This window comes from Rhinatrema bivittatum, chromosome 2, assembly GCF_901001135.1.
Source record: "Rhinatrema bivittatum chromosome 2, aRhiBiv1.1, whole genome shotgun sequence".
NCBI lineage: Eukaryota > Metazoa > Chordata > Amphibia > Gymnophiona > Rhinatrematidae > Rhinatrema > Rhinatrema bivittatum.
The window spans coordinates 476548027-476568807 of record NC_042616.1 but is presented as its reverse complement, the minus strand read 5'-3'; positions in this window follow the sequence as shown (position 1 = coordinate 476568807).

Genomic DNA, 20781 nt, shown 5'->3' with positions numbered 1-20781 from the left:
TACAAGGCCTACGCCAGCAGCCGGTGAACACACTTTGTAGCGGGACAGCCTGCAGCTTCACCTATACCAGCTGCCTCCCCCACAGGTTGACCTCTTGAGTTCTGGTGGCCACCAGGACTTAGGTGAGTCCCTAGGGTGATAAGAGAGCAAGAGTCCAAGGGCATGCCAGGATCAGGACAGGCTAAGGGTTAGGGCAGGCAGCAGACAAACATAGTCAGGTCCAAACAAGAGGTCAGGTCCAGGTGGCAGGCAGATGTGGTCAAGTCCAAAGCAAGAGATCAATACCAGGAGATCAGGCCAGGATTGACAAAGGAACACAACGGTACTGGACAAGACAAGGCTGGATAAGGGAATGCAGGATGAGGCAAGGCTAGAGAAGACAAGGCTGGATGATTCAAGGGTAGAGAAGGCAAGACTGGATGAGGCAAGGCTGGAGGCGGCAAGGCTCGAGAATGCAAGGCAGAAAGAACAGGAGCCAGAAATGCAGGACAAACAGGAACTAGGAAGTCAGTGCAAGCAAGAACCAGGAACTCAATAACAACACATTCTGCTCATGCAGGAGACCCATTGCTGAGGCAATACTAGGGTGCACAGCTGGGACTAGGGTGCACAGCTGGGACTAGGGTGCACAGCTGGGACTTATATACCCAGCCACATGAAGTCATCTAGATGTCCTGGCAGTTGAAGTTCCCGTTGCAGTGATTTTAAGTGGCCATGTGCCTCATGTGCATGTGCCTAAGGAGGCCCATAGGATAGGGTTATCATGGCAGTGTTACTGCCATGGAAAAGAAGACTGGTGGTTTCCTGGCCATTTTGAAGGCTTGTCAGCACCTGAGGGTGAGTAATGCCAGTTGTGGGATCCTCCCAAGACTAGCAAACATAACAGGCTTCTTTACTTCTCTACAGCAACACCTGTCTGTCAGACTGTTGGTGCCATGTAAAAAGACCCTAGAGTACTGACACAAGTTGCTGCCTGGGACTGTGCAACCTGCTGACATTTCTCTGGAACAGAAACTCAGTGGCAGTTACTTGCAGAGAAACTCACTTTATTCTATATTTTAGCATGTGAAGGGGACGCCCCCGAGGTTCCCGCCATGACGTGGATAAGAGAGGGCCTGGCATGCGCATGACCTAAGTAATCCCTGACTCAAGATGGTGGATGGGATCGCCCACACCATCCCAGGGACGCTGAGGAAGGCGGCATTTGCAAGCTGAGGCCACCATGGCCTTGAGAATCGCAGTAGCAAGGAAAAGAGAGGTGAGCAGCAAAGGTCGCAGCCATCTGCGATCGACGGGCAAAACAGTATCCCCTTTCTTAGGGCCCCTCCCAGGGGCATTTGGCTTCCTTGTGTGAGTTAGATTAAATTGTCAAAGAAGATCCTTGTCAAGGATGTTTTCAGCAGGTTCCCAGCTGTTTTCTTCCGGCCCATATCCTTCCCAGGATAATAGGTATTCCCAATGCTTTCCACATTTGCGTACATCTTAGATCTCATCCACTTGGTACATAATGTCCTCTTCAGCAAAGGAGGTGGATCCGGAGGTTTTTTTTAAACTCAGAGAGGATGAGTGGATTCAGAAGAGATACGTGGAAGGCATTGTGTATCTTCATGGAAGTGGATAATCACAGACTGTAAGTTACAGGTCCCAGGCAGCGGAGAATAGCGAAAGGGCCAATGTAGCGTGGAGCGAATCGAACAGATGGCAACTTGAGACCGATGAATTTGGTACTGAGATATACCTTGTGTCCTGCTTGGAACTCAGGTGCTGCTCTGTGAAGAGCATCATAATATTTCTTGGCCTGTTGTCCTGCCTTCTGCAAAAGGGCTGCTGGCGATGGAACTGACAAGGGTATTGGCAGCGGATATAATGGCCTATGGCCATACACTATCTGGAAAGGTGTTGATCCAGTTGCGGCAGATGGGTGCAAATTTAGGGCGAACTCGGCCCAGGGGAGCAACTCTGCCCAGTCGCTTTGTCTGGAGTTGATGTAGGAGCGAAGGAACTGATTAACTGTACGGTTCGTTCTTTCAGTTTGACCATTTGATTGAGGATGGTATGCTGTTGTTGTTACGGCTATGGCTACTATGCATCCGCCTCACCACCAGGGGTCCTTCTAGAGCAGGCTCTCCTGGCTGGCCCAATCCACCTGCTCTATGTCCTGGAGGTTCCCTTATAGCCCTGCCTACTAGGGATGTGAATCGTGTACCCGATCGTTTTAACAATCAGGTTCGGCTGGGAGGGGGGGGGGAAATCTGATCGTTAGAGATGTGAATTGGGATCGGTTCTGATTCCAATTCACATCACTAATTTTTTTTAGTGAGGCCTGCGCCGATAAAAAAAAGCCCCACTGACCCTTTAAAATTACCCCCTTAGCCTCCCCCACTCTCTCGACCCCCCAAAAAACTTCTTACACATACCTGGTGGTCCAGGGGGGCCGCGGGCAGCGATCTCCCATTCCCAGGCCTTCAGCTGCGCTAAAATAAATGGTGCCGATGGCCCTTTGCCCTTGCCATGTGACAGGGCAAAGGTAGCACCGGAGCCATTTTGAATACTGGCAATACGGCCCGAGTGCTGGAGGTTGCTCCTCGACCCCCGCTGGACTTTTGGCAAGTCTTGTGGGGGTCAGGAGGCCCCCCCAAGCTGGCCAAAAGTCCCTGGGGGTCCAGCAGGGGTCCGGTATCGATCTCCTGAACTCGGGCCATATTGCCAATATTCAAAATGGCGCCGGCGCTACCTTTGCCCTGTCACATGGTAAGGGCAAAGGGCCATCGGCGCCATTTATTTTAGCGCAGCTGAAGGCCTGGGAATGGGAGATCGCTGCCCGCGGCCCCCCAGACCACCAGATATGTGTAAAAAGTTTTTTGGGGGGGTCGAGAGATTGGGGGAGGCTAAGGGGGTAATTTTAAAGGGTCGGGTGGGGTTTTTTTTTATCGGGCCATCGGCGCCATTTATTAGTGGCAGCCAAAATGGCGCCAATGGCCCGAGAGCGGGAGATCACGCCGGGACCCCCCCACTGGACCACCAGGTAATTTAAAACATTTTGGGGGGGTTCGGGAGGGTGGGGGATTTGTTTTAAAGGGTCGTGGTGGGTTTAGGGGTTGTTTTGGTATGCCGGTTTTCCTGCCCTCCCCCCTCCCCCGATTTACGATTTTTCACGATAAATCGGGTGAATTTCTATTGTATCGCGACTCTAACAATTTTGACGATTTAAAAATTATCTTACGATTTTTTTAAATCGTAAAAAAACGATTCACATCCCTACTGCCTACCCTAAACTCGAGTGCTTCAGCATCGAGCTCTCTTGGGCTTCCTGCCCTAGCCTTGCTGTGTGTGGCCTTTGGGCCTTCTGCCTTGCCTTGCTGTGTGTGTGGCCTTCGGGCCCTCTGTCCTGCCGTGTATATGTGGCCTTCGGGCCCTCTGCCCTGCCGTGTGTGTGTGTGGTCTTCGGGCCCTCTGCCCTGCCGTGTATGTGTGGCCTTTGGGCTCTCTGCCTTACTATAATGTTCCTTGTCTCTGCCTTGCCATGTGTGTGTGGCCTTTGGGCTCTCTGCCTTGCTACTAGGTGCCTTGACCCTGCCTGGACTCTGACTCTGCTTGCCTGTCGCCTGCCCTGACCCAGCCTGGACTTTGAAACTGTTTGCCTGCCGCCAGCCCCGACCCAGCCTGGACCTTGACGCTGTTTGACTGCCGCCTGCCCTGACCCAGCCTGGACTTGGACTTTGTCCCAGCAAGTACTCTGCTCTATTTACCAGCCATCACCCAGCTCCATACACTCCTGCCGCAACACTTCTCTCCCAGCCATCATCAGAGACCTTCCAGTTATCCCTGTCTCTCTCCACCTGGAGTCACTCTTGAAGGTGGTGTTCATTACACCGGATCACTTCCCAAGCGTAACAGATGTCAGGTCTAAAGAGATATCAAACTTCTTGCAAAGAGCTCTCCAGAACTTTGCCGTGAATTGTACACCTCTATCTGAAAGGATATGCTTCAGCATGCCGTGCAGGTGAAAGATATGCCATATAAACAGCTTTGCCAATTCTGGAGCAGATGGGAGTCCAGGTAATGCCATGAAGTGCACCATTTTCAAGAAGCGGTCTACAGTGACCCATATGGTGTTGTTTCCACTGGACACTGGCAGATCAACGATGAAGTCAGTCACGATGTGCGTCCACGGTTCCACTGGAACTGGTAAAGGCTGGAGAAGGCCCCAAGGGCAACCAGCCAGAAGCTTCTGTCTTGCACAGGTGATGCAAGATTCTACGTACGCTTGTAGATCCTTCTTCATCGAAGGCCACCAGAATTATCTCTCTAGGGTGGATAGCATACGGGCTTGCCCAGGGCTAGCCAAGCATCATGAGCCCACTTAAGAATTTTCTTTCTTAAGGTTCAAGGAACTACCATCTTTCCAGCTGGAATGGAATGGGTAGCAATAAGAATCACTTTATTAAAGTTGATTGTATAGTGAGGTGCATCTGGAACATCCTCACTAGTGAAGGATTTTGAGAGAGCATCTGTGCATGTATTTTTGTCAGCAGGGTGGGTCTTGAGTAAGAAGACAAACCGATTAAAAAACAAAGACCATTGGGCTTGTCTATGATTGAGTCGTTGCGCATGACGCAGATATTCCAAATTTTTGTGGTGTGTGTGTATACAGTTATTTTATGTTATGCCCCCTCTAGCCATGGGCACCACTCTTTGAATGCTAGCTTGATAGCCAACAGCTCTTTATCTCCTATGCCATAATTTCTCTTGGCAGGAGAAAAATGCCGGGGAAAAAAAGAGAAAGGGTGTAGAGTATGGGTATCACTCTTCTGGCTCATAACGGCCCTTACACTGACATCGGAGGCATCAACCTTGACTATAAATGGACGTCAAGGGTCCAGGTGGCGAAGGCAAGGTTTTTTGAGGAAAGCCTCTTTGAGGGTTTGAAAAACCACAACAGCTTCTGGAGACCACTGTGAAGGGTTGGCTCCCTTCTTCGTCATGGCAGTAAGTGGTGCAGTCAAGGTAGAGTAGTGTTGGATGAATGTGCGATAATAACTGATGAAGCCGAGGAAGTGGCGGAGTGCTTTGAGACCAGTGGGTTGAGGCCAATCCTGTATACTTTTGGTCTTCTGTGGATCTATCTGGAAACCTCTACTGGACACCACGTAGCCCAAAAAGGGAACGGACTCCTAATGGAAAGCACACTTTTCAAGCTTAGCATAAAGATGGTTATCATGTAATCTTTGCAGGACTCTGGCAATGTCTGTCTGATGACTTTGTAAGTCCTGGGAAAAAATAGTATGTCATCTAAATACACAACCACACATTGGTAAAGCATATCCTACAGAATATCATTCATCATATTTTGGAATTCGGCTGGGGTGTTACACAGGCCAAAAAGCATGACCATGTACTCGAAATGGCCATCGCGAGTATTAAAGGCTGTCTTCCACTCATCTCCTTGATGAATGTAGACCAGGTTGTATGCCCCTTTTAGGTCTAGTTTTGTGAAAATCTTGGCTCCCTGGAGTCTGTCAAATAACTCTGAAATCAGAGGTAAAGGATATCGGTCCTTCATGGTAATTTCATTCAGCCCTCTACAGTCTATACATGGATGAAGAGATCCATCCTTCTTGCCAACAAAATACAAACACACAAAACTTCTGTTTGTTGCCTGACTCTCTGACTACCTATTTAAAATAAAACACACAAAGCTCTGTTAGTTGCCTGCCTTTATGACTACCTATTTAAAATGAACCACACAAACTTCTGTTTGTTGCCTGACTTTCTGACTACCTATTTAAAATAAAACACACAAAGTTCTGTTAGTTGCCTGCCTTTCCAACAACCTATTTAAAATGAAACACACATACATCTGTTTGTTGCCTGACTTTTTGACTACCTATTTAAAACAAAAACACATGAACACACTATATAATATACCCCAATAGTTTACTACTCCCCAATACTTTTAAGTTTTAAAATTTTCTCCAGGCAGTACTTACTGATTCTTTACTGCCACCAGCAAGGTGATCCTCTCCCATCAGTGCTTCCACTGGATTGTGGGTTACTGAGCTCTTCCCTTGCAATATATCTTGTGCTTTTAGGATAATTTAGTACAAAACTATACCTTTGGAGATTTACACTACAGTTAGTTGTCCTGATTGATTCACTGCAGTTCTGATTAACAAAGGTTGATACCTAATCAAATTAATCACACAACTTTAGCACTTCAGTTAGTCAGCCTATCACTGTTATCCTGATTAACAAATATTAGCACCTAATCAAATCAATTACACTACTTTAATACCATTCCAATGTGAGTACCTGGACTTTTTTCAACCTTTTTATTTAGGCATACACTGCTCCTAGCTTATTTTTTTCTTCTGGCTACCTTTTTTAATACAAAAACACAAACTTCTGTTTGTGCCTGACCTTCTGACTACCTGTTTAAAATGAAACACACAAACTTATGTTCACCTAGATTTAGGTTAGGTTTAGGTAAGGTTTTCCCTATAGCTTTATTATTATTATTATTATTATTATTATTATTCTCTTTTAGGGAGTAGCAGGCAGGCCCACTGAAGACAACCTGCAGGGGGTTGATGAAGAAACCCCCTCCTTAGACAGTGATCCTCGAATGGTGCCTTGGACAAGCACTAATAATCTAAAGACTCTATGGCCAGGGATACAGCACATACCCACATCTTTTTCTTTGGGAGAATCCTGTTACCTTCCCCTTCTCAAGGATATTAATGACTTCCTGAAGTTGTGTGGTAGAAGAGTACGTGGCAAACATGTGGGACTTGATCTATTTCATACGTTTTGATTTCTTGGTTTTTGGTTTTAGTTGTAGTTTGATTATTAGTATGCCAGAAAAAAAATACATTCCTTGGCTCCCACAGGAGGGGGAGATGAAATATTCAAGAGGCTGAAGATCTATATAGGTAGGCTTACCTTTGGCATCCTCACCCTGAAGATGGGCTGCAAATAGGCTACGGGATCCTCTTCTCAGGATCTCAAGAATACTTTTCCCAACAGCCTTCTGTTTTATTGTCCACCAGGTTTTATCATTCCTTAGCCAACTCCTAACAACTTTGTATTTCCTGATCCATATGAGTTTCTCCTCCCCTAGCTGTTTCAGCACATGTGAACCACCTGGATCATCACAAGTAAATAGAACATAGTCTGAGAATTATTTATGCATATTTATGACATTATATATGAGCTTGTGGGATGACTCCTTGAGAGAGTTCTAACTTTAGATCCTATTTATTATTCAGTACATTTACCCTGCATTAAAAATATTATCATGGAAATAACATGCAAATTTACTGTGTGTTATTTCCTGGAGTGTAAACTGAGTACAATGTAGGTACAGTAATAAACTGTACAAATGATTGTAAAGCAACTCATTACTATGGAAATAAAATAACACACATTTAGTGTGTGTGTGTATGGGGGGGGGGGGGGGGGGGGGGGGGGGTGGAGCCCAGATGGCCATGTAAAGCTTTGCAGGTCCAAGCTGAACTACTCAGAATTCCTTTAGATCATTTTTTTTTAAATATATTTTCTAGCTATGGCAGTGAACAGGAAAGGAAAGGTAAGAGTTTCATCTCTGAAACTCTGCTCCCTCCTTTAATAAAGGAAAGGATTGATAGGTTTCTTTCCACTGTACCTGGATCTGTGGAGAAAGAAATCCCCATTGTAAACTCCATTTGAGAAATTTCTGAAGTCCAGGAATGTGATATCCTTGAGCCCTCCAGAGTTCCAGCTGTCTCCAAGGAAGAGGTGACTTGAGTTGCTAGTGGGACTTTTGGTACTGTTACAGTCGTGAACCCTTGGGCCGGTTGGGACAGTAGATGGTGTGCTATGGAAGACCACAGAAAGCATCCCAGCCGGGAGGCAGCTCAGAAGGGACGCAGAGGAGGCTTCACAACTAGAAGTCTGAGGTCCCCCCAGGAGGAGCCCGTAGAAACCTGGACCTCTTGGACTTAGGTGGAGTCCTATGCGACCAAGGACCCAGGCAGTGATTGAAGAGATGGACGAGGACTGGACCCAGGTAAATGAAGAATCTTCACCCTTGGAAGCCCACAGCTCCCCCGGGAGGAGCCCGTGAGAGCCCGAGCCACTGGGACTTAGGAGAATCCTCTGGGCCAGCAAGTACCAGATTCGAGAGGAGAGGAAGAAGCCGAAGTCGGAGTCCAGAAGCTAAGCCGGGTCGGGAGCCAGGAGTCAGAGATCCACACCAAAGCCAGGGACGAAGCAGAGGACAGAGTCGTGGATGGAGCCGGGTCGGAAGCCAGAAGGTCAGAAGTCAATACCAAGCCAGGAACTAAAGCCAAAGACGAAGTCGTGGAACAGAACTGGGTCAGAAGTCAAGAGTCAGATGACGATACCAAAACCAAGGGGCGGAAGCAGGAGAAGTTCAGGAAGCAAGCCGGGTCGAAGACAGAAGCAATCCAAGAGTCGCAGCAACTAGCAGTCAGGAAAACCTGAGGAACCTTGTTGCAAGGTAAGGATCCCATCCCAGCTGCAGGGTAATATACCCTGCAGCGTCTGACGTTATCCTAGGAGCTGTCCTTGGTTTCCCGCGCTGGCCCCTTTAAGACTGGAGCCCCTGCGTGTGCGCGTGCCTAGGGGGCGGGGCCAGCGTCGGGGAGTCGGCGGCATCTCCCTCGCAGTGGGGACGCCACGGCAGGCCGCAGAACAGGCCGGGGACGAACTCACGCCGGGCCGGCCCCAAGGTAGGTGGAGGGACTGAGGCACGGCCCGGCCCCACAACAGTACCCCCCCTCCTACGCCCCCTCCCTGGGGGCCTGGGTTTGCGTGGGTAATCCAGATGGAACTGACGGAGAAGGTCTTTGTCCAGGATGTTGACGGTGGGCTCCCAGGAATTCTCTTCGGGACCATAACCCTCCCAAGAGAGAAAGTACTCCCAACACCTGCAATGAAACCGTACATCAAGCACATCTTTAACCTGATAGATGGCGTCCTCCTGTGCCTCAGGCGTGGCGGGTGTGCGACTTCTTCGGATAAGAAGAGAGGACCAAGGGTTTCAACAAGGAAATGTAGAAGACGTTGTGGATCCTGAGCGTGTGTGGAAGATGAAGGCGATAGGAGACTGCCCCAATCCTGTCCTTAACCGCAAAAGGGCCAATGTACTTAGAAGCCAACCGCATCAAAGGAAGCCGTAAGCGGAGGTATTTAGTACTCAGCCACACCTTCTCTCCGGGAAGGAACACTGGGGCTGGCCATTGCAAACGATCAGCCACTTTCTTCATAACAACCGCCGCGCACTAGTGTCTCTCCCGGGTGGATTGCCAAATCTGGCGTAACAGTCGGGCGGTGGTTTGTACGGTTGGAGATGGCACATCTACTGGCAATGGTAAAGGGGGCCGCAGGCGTCTGCCGTAAACCGTGTAGAAGGGGGACTTGCCGGTGGAAGAGTGCTTGTGGTGATTATAAGAGAACTCTGCCCATGGGAGCAGAGCCACCAAGTCATCTTGCATGTCTCCCACGAAGGAACAATCAAACAAATTTAAAACACTTTGCACAATCCACAAGTTAATTAATGAAGAAAATACTGATTGGTTAAACACTGCATTAAGACTACATGTTCCCCAAAGAAATCTCAGATCAGCAAATAAAGCCTTACTAACCATACCCTCTGTAAAGACAGTTAAACTGACACAAGTAAGGGAGAGAGCACTGTCATTAGCTGGCCCTATATTATGGAACTCAATGCCACCCGAAATAAGACTAATGAGGGATCAAAAACTTTTCAAAAAAAGCTTAAAAACATGGCTTTTCAAAAAGGCTTTTCAAAGTGAGAATGGGAAATAAGTGGTACTAAGAAACAAGAAAAGGACTTATACAAACAGGCAAAAGTCACCTGAGAACATATATGTGTTTTTATTTTTATTTTATCACACTTAAATATTAAGTTAAAGGATTACAGTATATCGCATCTACGGTTAGCTCATAAAGAGAATTTTAATACACTTTACATATAGCTTATAATATTGAATCATGTATCTGAACAACTGTGGCACCCTCTGGTTAAAGTAAAATCCATTTCGAACTTATTTATGTGCCTATTTGTAAACCGTTGTGATGGTATATCACTAAACGATGGTATAGAAAAGTTTTTAAATAAATACATAAATAAATAAATAAATAAGGTCCGGTTTACCCGTTCTACTTGACCATTAATTTGGGGATGGAAGGTGGTGGTGAAGTCAAGTTGGACCCCAAACTTCTCACACAGTGCTTGCCAATGCTTCGCCGTAAACTGAGAACCCCTGTCTGAGGTGATGTGTAGGGGGAGTCCATGAAGGCGAAAAATATGTAACGTAAACAAGTTCACCACTTCAGGCACTGAGGGCAGTTTGGGGAGAGGGACAAAGTGGCCCATCTTAGAGAATCTATCTATGAGAACCCAAATCACCGTCTTCCCCTCTGAAGCAGGCAGGTCTACAATAAAGTCCATAGATAAGTGAGTCCATGGTTCCGCGGGGGCCGGTAGAGGCTGAAGAAGACCCCAGTGGCGGCCAATGGGAGTCTTCTGTCGGGCGCAGGTCGGGCAAGAGTTAACATAGAGGCGAACATCCCTCTTAAACTGGGGCCACCAGTAATACTCCAAGAGTAATTCCTGGGTCCTGGTTACTCCCGGATGGCCGGCCGTTAGAGAATCATGTGCCCAGGAAAGAACCTTCTTCCGCAGTCGGAGGGGTACCACAGTCCTCCCCATTGGGACCGTGTTGGAGACCATGAGGAGCACCTTGGCTGAATCAAGGATGTACTGAGGTTGATCTGGAATATCCTCCATTTCAGCTGTATGGGAGAGAGCGTCCACCCGAACATTCTTCTCGGTCGGCCGGTAGCGGAGGAGAAAATCAAAGCGGCTGAAAAAGAGAGACCATCTAGCCTGCCGGGGATTAAGGCACTGGGCATGGCATAAGTACTCCAGGTTTTTATGGTCTGTGTATACAACCACCGGCTTTTGGGTTGCCTCCAACCATTGGCACCACTCCTCGAACGCCAACTTGATGGCTAGTAATTCTTTATCCCCTATTCCATAGTTCTTTTCTGCCGGTGAGAATTTCCGTGAGAAGTAGGAGCAGGGCAGGAGCTTCCCCCCTGGAGATAATTGACTTAGAACGGCCCCGACAGCAATGTCGGAGGCATCTACTTCCAAGACGAACTGTCGTTGGGGATCGGGGTGCCGCAGGCATGTGTCCTGGAGAAATGCTTCCTTCAGTTTCTGGAAGGCCTGTATGGCTACCACTGACCAGTTCTTTGCGTCTGATCCCTTCTTGGTAAGGGCCGTCAAGGGTACCACCATCTGGGAGTAATGTGGGATAAACTGCCGGTAGAAGTTGGTGAACCTGAGGAACCTCTGCAGCGCCTTGACCCCCACCGGCTGAGGCCAATCTTTGATGGCAGTGACCTTCTCTGGGTCCATATGGAACCCATAGAGGACACGATGTACCCCAGGAAGGTTAACGATTCCTGTTCGAATAAACATTTCTCGAACTTTGCGTAAAGACGATTGTCACGTAACTTCTGTAACACCCGACGAACATCCTGGCAGTGTGTCTGTAGATCCTTGGAGTAAATGAGCACATCATCTAGATAAACAATTACTGAAGTGTGTAACATCTCTTGTAGTACCTCATTCATGAGGTTCTGAAACACTGCTGGGGCACTGCAGAGACCAAAGGGCATGACCCGGGGTTCATAGTGTCCGTCCCTTGTATTAAATGCGGTCTTCCACTCGTCTCCCGGCCAAATTCTCACTAGGTTATATGCTTCCTGAAGGTAAATACCCTGGCCCCCTGCAGTCGGTCCAAGAGTTCAGGGATCAAGGGCAGAGGATACCGATCCCGCCGGGTAATGCTGTTCAAGCCACAGTAATCTATGCAGGGTCGGAGGGACCCGACTTTCTTCGCTACGAAGAAGAAACCTGGAGACGTAGATGGTCGGATGAACCCCCGATCCAGATTCTCCCGGATCTATGCCGACATGGCTTGAGTCTCCGGAAGGGACAACGGGTAGACCCATCCTCGTGGAGGTGTGGTTCCTGGGAGCAGGTTGATTGCGCAGTGAAAGGGGTGGTGCTCCGGGAGGATCTCAGCCTTCTCTTTGGAGAACACATCGAGATAATCCTGATAGTGAGGTGGCAGAGCTAGAGTTGATGTCAAGAGAGGAATCGGTGGCCGAGTAACTATGGCTAGGCAGGAATCAAAGCACGCAGGTTCCCAGGATGCCACTTGAAGGGAATCCCACGCAATTACGAGCGAGTGCTTCCAAAGCCAAGGTAGGCCCAGGATGACCGGGTGCATAGACTTCTCCAAAATGTAGAAGGAGATCTCCTCCTGATGCAGAACGCCCGTGCGTAGAATGAGAGGCTTGGTGCGGGTGGTGATGGCGCCAGGAATGTTTCTCCCCTGAATGGAGGACACGCGGAGAGGGGGGTCGTTGGGGTTGGACTCCGATCTGGAGTTGCTAAACCAGATCTTGAGATATGAAGTTACCCCCCGTGCCAGAGTCGATCAAGGATTGCATCTCAAACTCTCCCTCTAGGAGGAGTAAGGTCACCGGCACAAAGCACGGGGAGTTAGAAGCAGTGTGACCTAGGGTTAGCTCCCCGACTGCCCCTAGGTCTGAGCATTTCCCGGACGTTCATTACAACGGGCAAGGAAATGGCCCTTGCCACCACAGCACAGGCATAGGCCCAGCGACCGGCATCTCCTTCTTTCTTCTTGGGAGATGGGACCCCGACCCACCTGCATGGGCTCGATGTCTTGGGCCCCAAAAGAAACAGGCGGAGAAGTCCCACTGTGGGAAGGAGCTGATCCAAAGAGCCCTGGCCTATGAGTCGGCCTCGTTTCTCGAAACTGGCGCTGGATGTGGTGGTCCAAATGGCCTGCGAGATCAATCAGAGCATCCAGGTCATCAGGGAGGTCTCGGGCCGCCAATTCATCTTGCAGCTTTGGGGAGAGACTCTCCAGAAAAATGCCATGCAGGCTGTCACTCCCTCAGTTTAGTTCAGCGGCGAGAGTCTGGAACTCCACGGCATGTTCTGCCAGAGGCCGGTTCCCCTGGTGTAACTGGAGTAACTCTGAGGCAGCAGTAGACTTGCGGGAGGCTTCGTCAAAGACCCACCTAAAGGCAGAGACAAAGTGCACCAGGTTGTCCAGGTGAGGATCTTGACGCTCCAAAAGGTTGGAGACCCATGCCAGAGGTCTCCCGTCTAACAGATAAATAATTAAACTTGTCTTGACCCAGTCAGTCGGAAACTGAAGCAGAAGCAGATTGAAGCGAATGTAGCACTGGGTCAGGAACCCTCGGCACAGTTTCGCGTCCCCTGAATACCGCGAAGGTACTGGCATCTGGATGGGGGCTGTAGCTGCGGAAGTGGCCCCGGTTCCTGGTACAGTGGATCTGGCAGCCATGGCTCTGCCGACACGGTCGGCTAACCCCTGTACAGTCGCCGTCAGAGCGTCGAGGCAGGTCTGCTGCTGTTGCAGCCTCTGGGCAATACCTGGAATGGCTTTCAGGCCGGCAAGGTCTACTGGGTCCATGGCCTTGCAAACTGTTATGGTCGTGGATCCTTTGGCCAGTTGGGATAGTAGATGGTGTGCTATGGAAGAGCACAGCAAGCGTCCCAGCCGGGAGGCGGCTCGGAAGGGACTCAGAGGAGGCTTCACCACTGGAAGTCCGAGGTCACCCCAGGAAGAGCCCTTAGGAACCCGGACCTCTTGGACTTAGGTGGAGTCCTATGCAACCAAGGACCCAGGCAGCGATTGAAGAGATGGATGAGGACTGGACCCAGGTAGATGAAGAGTCTTCACCCTTGGAAGCCCGCGGCTCCCCTGGGAGGAGCCCGTGAGAGCCTGAGCCACTGGGACTTAGGAGAATCCTCTGGGCCAGAAAGTACCGGATACGAGAGGAGAGGAAGAAGCCGAAGTCGGAGTCCAGAAGCTAAGCCGGGTCGGGAGCCAGGAGTCAGAGATCCACACCAAAGCCAGGTACGAAGCAGAGGAGAGTCGTGGACGGAGCCAGGTCAGAAGCCAGAAGGTCAGAAGTCAATACCAAGCCAGGAACTGAAGCCGAAGACAAAGTCGTGGAATAGAGCCGGGTCAGAAGCCAAGAGCCAGACGACGATACCAAAACCAAGGGGCGGAAGCAGGAGACAAGTTCAGGAAGCAAGCCAGGTCGAAGACAGAAGCAATCCAAGAGTTGCAGCAACTAGCAGTCAGGAAAACCTGAGGAACCTCGTTGCAAGGTGAGGATCCCATCCCAGCTGCAGGGTAATATGCCCTGCAGCATCTGACGTCATCCTAGGAGCTGTCCTTGATTTCCCATGCTGGCCCCTTTAAGACTGGAGCCCCTGCGTGTGTGTGCGCCTAGGGGGCGGGGCCAGCGACGGGGAGTCGGCGGCATCTCCCTCACAGTGGGGATGCTGCAGCAGGCTGTTGAACAGGCCTGGGAGACCGGGGACGAACTCGCGCGGGCCGGGCCGGCCCCAAGGTAGGTGGAGGGACGGAGGCACGGCCCGGTCCTGCATCAGGTACCTGGAGATGACATTGACGGTGAACATTCTGTCAGGGGAGCCAGGTTTTTAGACTGCCCTCTGAGCCCTATTGGATTCAAAGTGGAGGGAGCGGTACTGGTGTTGCAGATGGCCAGTCTGGATTGGCTATAGAGGAAAGAAGGTCGATCCTCCTTGCTGGAAGGTAACATGAGTCAAGGAAGGAATCTTTTCATTTTGCAGACCCAAAGATCAGCCTTTTCTGTGGTCTTCACACCTGCTTCCTTGGTAATTATGTTAGACACTTTCTGGATGACTTTGGTAAAACTTGATAATTCTTTAAATACTTGTTCTTCTGATATTATTTCCTTTTTTGAAAACCTGAAAGTATTGGCCCATAACCAGCAAACTAATATTAAGAAGCACATGAACAAGCTTGAAGCCTTGGAAAGGGAATCTTCCAAGCCTAAGATCTGGAGGGGGGACATTCCTAGGCTTCACAACACCTGTTTCCCAACTGAATCTTGTGGTGACCATCACTGTAGACACACTGGATTTCTCCACCATGGCTCTTGTGGATGCCACTGCTAGGGGAAATTTCATGTTGAACGAATTGATAGATCATCTACAGATTCCCACCAACCATAGGAATTCACCACTAATCATCTCCACTATCTTTGGGGATCCCTTGCCTGGCCAGATTACACTCACTACAATGCCCCTGACACTACATACAGGGGTCCTCCATAAGGAGCAGATAACATTCCATGTCATTGCCTGATCAATATGTAGAAAGAATCACATATATTAACATGAACTTAACGTGACAGAAAAAAGGTCACCCCATGATTATATAAGGTGAGCAAGCACATTCACAATAAGTGCATAAAAATTAAAACACTGTTTCAGTGTAAATGTACTAGCGCTCACATATGAGGGTGAACCTATTCTGTTAAGTTCATGTTAATATATGTGATTTTTTTTCTATATTTTGTTTGGAATTCTATCACATATTTTACCAGTTTTTTTTTCTTTTGATTGCCTGATCAATGACATTGAATATTGTACTGGGACTTCCCTGTGCCCAAAGGACTGTCAAGAACACAGCCCAAAGGGTGGTGTCCAAAGGGTAACCCTCTGGACACTTTGAAAGCTTTTTTGGTCTACAAGTATGTGTGAGCCCCTGTGCATGACACAGCCATCAAAACACTGGAGCTGGCCATGGTCCATGCCACTGGTAGGCGAGTGCATCCATGCATGAGCTAGGTTGTAGCTGAAAACTGAAGACACAGAGTCCAAGCAAAATGAGTAACTAGGCAAAGACTGAAGACAAGGAGTCCAAGTGAGACAAAGAACCTGAAAACCCAGAGAACAAGGACCAACCAAACCAAAGCAGGACCAAGGCTCCAGAAGAGAAGGAATGGGAACTCAGAACTCAGAACCAGAACTTGAGAACTCAGAAGACTATGGAACAGGACTAGGAACTCAGAACAGGACTCTGAAGACTTGGAACAGGACACTGGCCTGAAGGCTGAAGACATTAAAGTGTCGAGATGGACTTAAGACCCAGGACACTGGCAAGAAGATAATACAGTAGAAGACATCAGAACACTGGACCAGGCTGAAGACAGTAGGTGCTAGAACAAGGTGAATACCAAGATACTGGAACAGGCTGAAGACCAGGATGATGAACAAGATGAAGAACATATCAAACAGGCAATCTTGAAGGATCTGGAGACCACAAAAAACCCTTGCAAAGAAGATGAGGAACAGACTGAGGAGCCCTTTTATAGTGTAGCTGAAGGATGTCATCGACTAAGAGTACCACAGGCTTTCCCGCCATGGGTCCTTTAACTGCAGCAGGAGCGCACACTTGTGTGCCTAGAAAGACAGAAGCAGGAGCAGTGAAGACTGGAGTGGCAGCATCACAAGGTCCCCACTGGATGACCAGCAACAAAGCTCCTGTCATGGGAAGTGGCAGCAAGGCACAGGCATCAACGGGCAATGGTGTCACCCCAGTGCCATGCAGGAACAAAAGCAGTGACGGGGTCACTGGCAGCAACTGCCGGATGAGTGAGGCCATTCACGGGCCCTTACACAAGCAGTATTGCAACATCCACAATTTGACTGAACCATGCTGCAACTCACCCGCTGGGGCCAGGAATGCCACGACTCTTGTCTAGAACATGTGGAACCTCCACTTCCGAGCCTCTTCCTCAATACAGTGACTTTGAGGACATATTCTCCAAGAAAAAGGCTGAGATCCTACCACCCTGCTGGGTGAAAAACTGCATAATTGAGAAGATCCCAGACAACAAACCTCCCGGGGTAGAGTCTACCCCATCTCTCCCCAAAACCAGAGTGATGTCTATATATATCTGGGAGAATCTAGAGTGAGGCTTTATCCAACCTTCATCATCCCTGGAAGCCACCGGCTTCTTCTTTGTGGTCAAAAAGACAGCTCACTCAGGCCCTGTATTAACTACCATAGACTAAATATAATCACCAAAAAAGACTGGTACACGCTGCCTCTAATCTCTGAATAATTTGACTAGCTCCAAGGGGTGAAAGTCTTCTCCAAGTTAGACCTCCAAGGAGCTTACAATTTGATACATTGTCAAATGGTAGACAGTGTTAAATAATCATGATGGACATTACGAGTATTTAGTAATGCCCTTCGGGCTATGTAATGCCCCATCAGTCTTCCGAAAAATGATGAATGAAATATTCAGGGCTCTACTTTATGCCTGTGTCATCGTATACCTTGATGGCATTCTTATATTCTCCAAAGACCTCAGCTTCCACCATCAGGATGTATGTCTAGTTCAACAGCATCTATAAGAAAACAAACTATACACTAAACTTGAGAAGTGCCTGTTTGAAAGAGAGAGCCTATCCTTCCTAGTGTTGCGATTCCGGGCCACCCCCGGAATCGCCACCTACCTCGTTGCGTTTCCAGGTCGACCCCGCGTTCCCCGGGCCTCCGGGGACCTCGGCCGCTGCAGGCCTGGCGCCTGTTCACCTTGCCCGGGCCTGCAGCTTCCCCTGCTACCACGTTTTCGCTGCGTCGGAGCAGCCGGCGTCCTGCTGCGGCTAGCTCCGCCCCCTAGATGCACGCGCGCGGCAGGCCCCAGCTCTTTAAGGGGCCAGCGCGGGAAAATGCAGCACAGCCCCCTGTTGACGTCAGACGCCCTCAGGGTATTTAAACCCTGCAACTAGATCTGCTCCTCGCTTTGCAACGAGGTTCCCAGGTTTCCTGTCTCCAGTTGCAGCATCCTGTGTTTTCCTGGTCTTCCCGATTCCTGATCCTGGATTGGCTGACGGTATTCCCTGGCTCTTGACTCTGGACTGGCTTACAACGATTCCCTGGCTTCTGACCCCGGTTTGGCTCACGTTGATCCCCTGGCTTCTGACTCTGGACTGGCAAGTGGCGACTCTCTGGCACTTGACTCCGGACTGGTGAGCAACGACCCTCTGGCACTCGACCTTGGATCCCGTCTGACTCCACCCCCGCGGGCGCTCCTAAGTCCCAGCGGCCGGGTCCCTACGGGCTCCTCCTGGGGGGACTCCGGCTTCCAGGGTGAATCTCCTGTCCCAGCGGCCGGACTCCTACGAGCTCCTCTCGGGGGAGGTTCGGCTTCCAGGGTGAAGACTTCCTCACCACAGTGTCAGCTCCATCCATTCCCTTCTTCCTTGCCTAGCCCTTGGTCGCAAAGGGCGTCCCAGGGTCTTCTTCGGTCCAGCCACATCTCCGTCCTTGCCGCCTCCCGGTCGGGGCCTCTGCTGCTACCTTGCAGTAGTTCACCCTTCGGTTCCGATCGGCTCAAGGGTCCACGAATCCAACAGATTGCAAGGCCATGGACCCGGCGGACCTTGCCGGCCTCAAGGCTATTCCAGGCATAGCCCAGAAGCTGCAGCAACAACAGTCCTGTCTTGATACCTTGATGTCGACCGTTCAACGCCTGGCGGATCGTGTGGAAGGGGCCTCCGCTGCTCTTCCCTCCGCATCCTCGTCTCAGGTCAACATGGGTTCCCCTGTCCCAGTACAGATGCCACCCCCGCCACGGTACTCTGGAGATCCGAAGGCGTGTCTGGGATTCCTCAACCAATGCTACATCCACTTCGACCTACTGCCTGCACAGTTCTCTACGGACCGGGTCAAGACGACCTACATTATTTCTCTCCTGGACGGGAGACCTCTGGCTTGGGCTTCTTCCCTCTGGGAGTGCCAAGACTCCCGACTGAATAACCTCGTGCAGTTCGTCAAGGCTTTCCGGAGGATTTTTGACGAACCGTCTCGTGCCTCTACAGCTGCCTAGGAACTCCTCCAGCTGAGACAAGGTAATTGCCCCCTAGAGGAATACACGATGGAGTTCCAGACCCTTGCCACCGAATTGGCATGGGGGGAAGACAGCCTGCATGGGATATTCCTGGAGGGTCTTTCCCCATGGCTCCAGGACGAACTTGCCACTCGGGATCTTCCGGATGACCTCCAAGAGCTCGTAGAACTGGCTGGACGAGTGGACCGACGCATCCAGTGTCGCTTCCGGGAACGAAGGCCCGTCCAGGGGCCGGCCGCTCGTCGAACCACGCCACCTCGGGTCCGAGCTTCACCTCCTGCGGCCGCTGCCCTTTCGCCTAAAGAACCCATGCAATTGGGCCGAGGCCCTCTCTCGGCCGAAGAACGAAGACGTCGACGCTCGCAGGGGTTATGTCTCTATTGCGGTGGTAAAGGGCATTTTCTGGCTCGCTGCACGGAGTGTCCGGGAAACGCCAGAACCTAGAGTCTAGTGGGGGGTTGATTCTAGGCAGTACCTCTCCGAACTCCCCATGCACCGTTCCGGCGAAACTCTGTCTTCCTGGAGGAGGGTTTGACACCCTGGCACTGCTCGACTCCGGGTCCGGGGGGAATTTTATCCTCCGTGATCTAGTGCAACAACTGCAACTTGAGGTCCTGCCTCAGGAACCACCGCTCCGGGTATCATCCATCCAAGGGGTTCCTCTTCCAGGTTCCATCACTACTCGGACGAGTCCTCTCCAGCTTCAGGTCGGGCTTCTTCATAAGGAAGAGATCTCTTTCCTCATCCTCGAGAGATCCATTCACCCGCTCATCTTCGGACTGCCCTGGCTAAGGAAACACTCGCCAGTGATAGACTGGCACTCGCTTCAGATCACGTCTTGGGGACCAGCCTGCTCCCACAGCTGTCTCCCTGCTCGTCCGCTTCAGACGCTCCCACTTCTGGCAGCCCCGCTGACAGTGCCACCACTGTACCAGTCCTTCCGGGACGTCTTCTCTAAAGAGAGGGCTGAGTTACTACCTGAGCACCGCCCTTTCGATTGTGCGATCGACTTACTGCTGGACACCACGCCTCCTCGCGGTAGAGTTTATCCTCTGTCCCTGCCCGAAACCAAGGCCATGTCTGCCTACATTAAGGAGAACCTAGACCGAGGGTTTATAAGACCATCCAAGTCCCCCGCAGGAGCCGGTTTCTTCTTTGTGGCCAAAAAGGATGGATCTCTTCGGCCCTGTATCGATTACCGGGGCCTGAACCAGATTACCCGACGAGATCGCTATCCATTACCCTTGATTCCGGAACTCCTAGATCGGCTGCAGGGGGCCCGCATCTTCACCAAGCTGGACCTTAGAGGGGCGTACAACCTCATACGTATTAGGCCGGGAGATGAGTGGAAGACCGCCTTTAACACCAGGGACGGTCATTACGAGTACCTCGTCATGCCATTCGGTCTCTGCAACGCCCCAGCCGTATTCCAAAATTTAATGAACGAGGTGCTGCGCGACCTCCTGTACACCTCAGTCATTGTCTACCTGGACGACGTGTTAATTTTCTCCCGGGACCTTGAGGAACATCGCCAACATGTGCGCCAAGTTTTGCAGAAGTTGAGAGAGAACCGACTGTATGCCAAGCTGGAGAAATGCCAGTTCGAAGAGGAATCCTTGCCCTTCCTGGGGTACATCATCTCCTCGACTGGCTTCCGCATGGACCCCGATAAGGTTGCCGCTATCCGGAATTTGCCACAGCCGATGGGAATAAAAGCACTCCAGCGTTTCTTAGGCTTCGCCAACTTTTACCGTCACTTCATTCCACAGTACTCCACCTTGGTGGCCCCTCTAACAGCCCTCACACGCAAGGGCGCCGATGCCCGAAACTGGACCCCAACCGCCGTGCAGGCCTTCCAGGCCCTTAAGGAAGCCTTCCTTCAAGACACCTGTCTTCGGCACCCGGATCCCGAACGCC